Source organism: Aulostomus chinensis, chromosome 10 (assembly GCF_037954235.1).
Source record: "Aulostomus chinensis isolate RoL2024-O1b breed Wild chromosome 10, RoL_Achi_v1.0, whole genome shotgun sequence".
NCBI classification, from domain to species: Eukaryota; Metazoa; Chordata; class Actinopteri; order Syngnathiformes; family Aulostomidae; genus Aulostomus; species Aulostomus chinensis.
Window position 1 is genome coordinate 2,716,510 of NC_141329.1, and position 5,863 is coordinate 2,722,372.

Consider the following 5,863-nt stretch of genomic DNA (forward strand, 5'->3'; position numbering starts at 1 on the left):
AAAAATGACCAACTGGCCAACTTTATTCACGTCAACGCAGATTTAATAGTGACTTGGTGGCATCGTGGGAATTGTTGAGTGAATGTTTGTTGATGCGGTGGAAACAAATGAGCAGCAGTTAAAGGGGAGGAATTCACATTTGTGGGTAGAAAATGTTTCCAGCAAGAGGACATGTCTTCATGCTAAAAATGACTTAGCTTGGTTAGCATAGCTTAGCTTAGCTTAGCATGAAGACAAGGGAGAACAGCCTGCCCGCTTCTGTCCTGTGAAAAAGAAAAACGTCTTTTTGCAGTTTCGTTTTTGTGTGGATTCCTACTTGTGTCAAGCCAGCTGCCCTGTCCTTTCCACTTTTTTTGCTATGCTAAGCTAAGCTAACCATACCAGCTGCCGGTCAACTGTTGCTGTAACAGCCCGGCCCAGTCAGGCATTCTTCTACTCTCTGTATCTGTCTGCCATATGCAGCCGCTGCTCTCAATTAGAGCTCCGTAATATTTCACAGTCCACAGTTCTGAGGAGACTTTTGTTGATCTTGATCTCTGCTCTGGTCCTGGTTCAGTGGTATTAAGACCCCACCCCCTCACCCCCTCACCCCCCCCCCCCCCCCCCCCCCCCGCTCTGGTTCTATGGAGGTAGCAGAGACACCTGACCAGGGGCACAGCAGCAGACCCTCCTCCTCCTCCCCCTCTTCCTCTTCCTCTTCCTCTTCTAGACGGACCACATCCTCCATCTCTATCACTCGCTTCATCTCATCTCTCATTGCCTAACCCCTTTATCTTTTCTTCCGTCCGGCTCGTTGCTGTTTGAAGGTTGTATTTGCCTCCCTGCGATACTCAGGACGTGGACAGAAGCTTGCGTCAGACGTCGATGCCACATGAGTCACGAGGCCGTTAGATTAGATTTGAGGGAAGAAGACGGAGACGGCCGTGACCTCGGCTCTGTCCAAAGGTGAGAAAATACACCTGGAAGTGCATGTTAGCTCAGTTCCCCCATTGAAAGAAAACAACAAAAAAGCAACGACGAGGAGCGGGGATTATGCTTGCAACCGCTTTTGTGTAACTCCCACTTGGTCAAAATAAAGCAAAGAAGTCAGCGTGCCCTGCCAAGAAATATTCCTTTCAGACAGACAGATGGTGGGTGTTTCATAAGATGATTCCAGTGTTTTTCCCCTCAATAAAGTGACACTTTGATTACATGAAGCCAAATAAATAATTTTTGCCTTTTTATTTCTGGCAGCAGTTGAAGGTTTCAGGCCTTTTATGTTGAGAAATAGATGTGGCTGAGCTGGTAACTGGCAGGGTTGGGCAATTCATCATAAATTCACCAAGATTAACTCGGATTAGCATGAATTAGATGGGGCTGAGCGATTAATTGAAATTTTACAGGTATCACAATAATGTCATTGCTGAAGTTGGAATGTGCCGTTTTATCACCTCAGGAGCGAAGTCTCCAACCTCTGATGGCCTAACTTGGTTTATATCCCCTTGATAGTTCGGCGTATTTACTGTACAAAGACTCTCATTACGAATGTGGAGAAGTGTTTGTAGTAACACTTCATTGTATTTGAGGTAAAAGTTGACGCTGACTGCAGGACCGCTCAGCTCTGGTAACTGGCTCATACAAATGTGGGATTCCAGAATTATTTCTTCGCTCTTACTTGATGACAGACGACCTTTTGGTTGCAAAATGAAATGCCTTCGAATGCAGGCTGACCAGTTATTGATTGGGTGTGGACTGATCCGCTGCTGCTGCTGCTGCTGGTGAACGTCCCGTCGGCACGTTTGCTCTCAGCCTTCCAACTGCTTTGATGCTTTGGTCGTCCTCTGTCTCCGCCTGTGTTTGTGAGTCCCTCAGTTCTCCTCGGCCTCCGGTCACTGTCATGTGAGACTGTCGTGCTGAGCTTGGCTTTTTGGCAGAGGAGAGGGGGGATGAAGGGGGAGGGAGGGGGAGATAGCGAGGGAGTTATTTTGCTCTCTTCGTGCCTCCTCGCTGGGCTGCGTGCCTGTCTGCTCTTCTCGTGTGCATGCAAGCTTGCGCAGGTTGCCCTCTATTTGCCCCCATCGCTCTCATCTCCCACTCTTTCTCTCCTTGCTTCCCCTCCTCTTAATCGCTCTCTCTCTCACAGCCTTTCGTTCTCTTTCCACTTTTTTTCCAATCTCCTTTTCCAACCTGCCCCCTCTCATCGGCTCTTAGCAGCTTAAAACCCTTTTGCCCTCTCATCTTAATGACTACCCCCTTCTCTCACTCAGTCTCTGTCCCTCAGTGAGTCATGCAGCGGGCACTGGCTGGGTTTGTTTGCCTGACTGCCCTCCAGGAATTGCTGCTGGCACACAGAGAGCACTACTTTGTAGACCTACTGGCTGGGGTTAGACGAGGAGAGACAGAAGAGGAGGAGGACGACGACGACAGCAGAGGAAGATGTATGAAGGGGAGATAAGAAAGATAATGGACACGAGAGGAGATGTAAAAGAAAAATGAGAGGGACGGAGGCAAGATCAGGCAGCAGAAACGTGTGTGTGAGAGAGAGACAGAGAGAGAGAGAGACAGAGAGGTCTGACAAATGTGTTTTCCAATCATTAATTGAGATCATTTTGAAGGGATTTATAATTCATCAAGACCTCATCGAGCACCTGCCAGTCCATCACTGCCCCTTGAACTCTGAGGCTTTTAGTAGCTGAGCAGGTATGCTAACCTCCCCATCTACTACCATTCATTGTGCTAAGCTAACCTGCTGTCCAAGGGCTTATGTTTTCTAACGCATGCACGCAGTTGTCAAATCACTTCCTGAAAGCCTTCCTGTCTTTGTGGACCAACCGCACACAAACCGCCTGAGCTGCAGTCAACGTCCAGGTATCAGACACGCACATCTCCCATACTGATACTCGCACTGGAGGATGTCAGACACTAAAAACCCTCACCTCTATTTCAGCTATTAATACAAGGCCAGTAAGGAATTTCAGATTCATTACAAACTAAGCAGATGGGTCACCATGGCAACCTCTGACTGCAGGTGAAGCGTCCCAGCCGGACAGCTGATCCGGCTGCTACTCTGATGTCTGTGGAGTTCATCCGACTCTTCCAACTTCCGTTTGAACTCGTCGTTTACGTCTGAGTAGTGGGCTGGAGTCCCGCCTCCCCCTCTCGCGCTGCTGCCACCGCTGCCGCTCTCATTCACAACTCAAACACGGATGTGTCAATCAAACAACCGGTCCTGACATGCTAATTCTCATTAAAAAAAATAAATATCAGCGTCTCTGGACATTTTCGTTCATTTCTCAGGAAGTATCCGGCAGAGCTCAGCACTCCCTGAGTACGCTTCAAATTCTGATTCTGTTTTTGACGTTAAATGATGGGGGAAGAACTTTCAGAGTTTCTTTTTTTAAAATTTGTTCTTTCAAACTGAGTGTTGTCTGCTGTTTCTTAAATGTGTCCTCCTCCTCCTCCTCCTCTTCCTCCTCCTCTTGTTTTTTTGTCTGCTCATCCCAAACTCCCCTGATAGACTTCCTACAGTAGCCAGCTACTTCTGGATTACTTTTTTCAACTAACACCTCACTCACACACACATCAGTCGTATTCTCGCAGGAGTTTGCGTACGTGTGTTTGTCACCAACGCTCGGAGGAGACGATCTGGAAATGTCTAAGCTTGGGTTCCTATTAACCCAACATCTCCGCCCTCTTCTCTCACACGCATGCATGATTCACACACTGACATGCATGCACACAGACACACATACACACACACACTTCCTGCATTAAGCCCAGGTCCATATTGCTCCAACAATGCCCAGCTGCAACCAATGAACATTCCAGCTGCTGTTTTTTTTTCCCTCCCTCCTTCTCTATCATTTCAAATTTCAGCTCTAAGCCTTTAAGAGAGCCAGCAGCCAAATATGGTCAGGCTTGTGTCATGAACTTTGGGCGACCTTCTAAAGCGGCGTAGAGATCGTGACCTTTAAGACCCTGCCCGAGGCTGAGCTTTGGGCACCGACTGGGGAGAGAAGTCTCATGGGCAGGAGTCTCATGCATATGCACGTTGCCATGCGTGCATGTGTGAGTGGGTGAGTCTGAGTGGGTTCATGACCTGTGACTGTGTTACTGCATATTTCTGAGCAGTTAGAGGCTCATTTGACTGTTCCTGCATCCTCTGCTTATGACTTCCTAATTATCTCCAGCACATCATTTTGTTCTCATTTTATGACTTCCTCTTAGAGAAATGTAGGCGGAACTGTACATTGGACGTTGCCCCCAGACGCTTTTCCGTCTAAACAGGCCGTGGTGCAGCCTGGCGGGGAACAGACACACTTCCCTTTCCACTGAGTTGGAAAGCGATTCTCGCACTCATCTGGGAACCTCACAACGGCTTCACCTTGTTTATGCCACCTGAAACCACAAAAGATACAGATAACACCTGTTGTTGTGTCCAAATGTGACCCGCGAGGTGGAAAAATTCATCTGGCGCACCTCTGTTGTGTTGAGTACACTCACCTCTAAACCGACAGAAAACAATGACACCGAAAGGCATGAAAGAACCGAGTATGTGCAGCTGAGAAATCCAACCGTGACCAAAAATACTTGCTCAGCTGTTCACATACAAATTCAAGGGTCCTCCTGTTTTCACCTCTCTTGGGCTGTGCTCCACCAGTCCTGCTGTCATCTCCTGTTTATATAATTGGGGTTCACAGGACCGGAGTCTGGCAGAGAGGGGGGCAGGAAATGGAGATGAGGAGGATGAGGAGGCAGGGAGCAAACGAGTGACAAAGAGACTTGAGGAACAGGCCTATTAGGAGCTCAAGCAGGCGGAAAGATTCAAATCAAATTGAACTAATGTGTTTGGAGCACCGGTCTGCACCAGTGGGAGTCGGGAGGACGCAGGGTGGGAGAAATAAATCTACTGAGGCATTAGGGTGAGTTGACTGCTACACCTATATAAGCAGGAGCACATTAGCGCCCCGCTAACTCTCTGATGGGAACATTTATGTGGAGCTTGAATGACACATTTAGAGGAACAGATGTCATGTTTTGATACTTGCGGTGCCGCGTTTCTCTCACAGACACGCCAGCTCAATTTCCTCATTCATTTATTTCAAACCTAAAAATAACAATCAGCAGACGTTTCCTGATTGATCGTCAGTCATTTCTGTGACAGGCTGTTTTTAACGTCCCTATGACATCACGCAGCATCGAGGGAGTGGAAGATTTACTTTTGTCATAAAGGAAACAAGACAAAGTCGCAAGCTTTTGGTCACCGAGTGTTAGCTCTTCAAATAATGGCACACAAATTGAAGAAGGTGTGTTTCTGAAACCTTTCAAGGCAGGAACCCAGTGAAGGACAGAAGGTCCTGAAGGTTTTTTCTTTTTCTTAATTCTGAGGCCATTTCTGAGAACTATGTTCCTCTTGTCTGTGTGTCCTTGTACAATGAGAGGGTTTAAATCCATAAAACACATCTTATTTGAAATCCTCTGTTCTGAAGAAGCCATTAAAAGAGCACGTTTGTGCCACTCCCACGGACACGGCATTCCTTTTATACCCAAACCCATGAGAATCAGGTGGCGTCTGCTCTCACCAGTCCAACCATGTCTAATGGGGACTTTCCAGGAAGAGAGTGAGGAAAAATGGCCTCTAATCAAGGATCATTCAACATACAGGGTTGCATGTTAAACTCAGAGCATGTATGTTTATGTGCATATAACTATGTATGTTCATGTGCACCCGTCTGGCTGTGTGTCTGTTGGAAGTTCAAAAGGTTAATTGTGCCATATGGAGCGTGCGTGCATACAGGCGCATGTATGCCAGTATGCATGCAAACCGAGCTTGTCTGTGTTGAGTTCAAAAGGTTAGTCGTGCTGCAGCACTGTGGATCCTGCC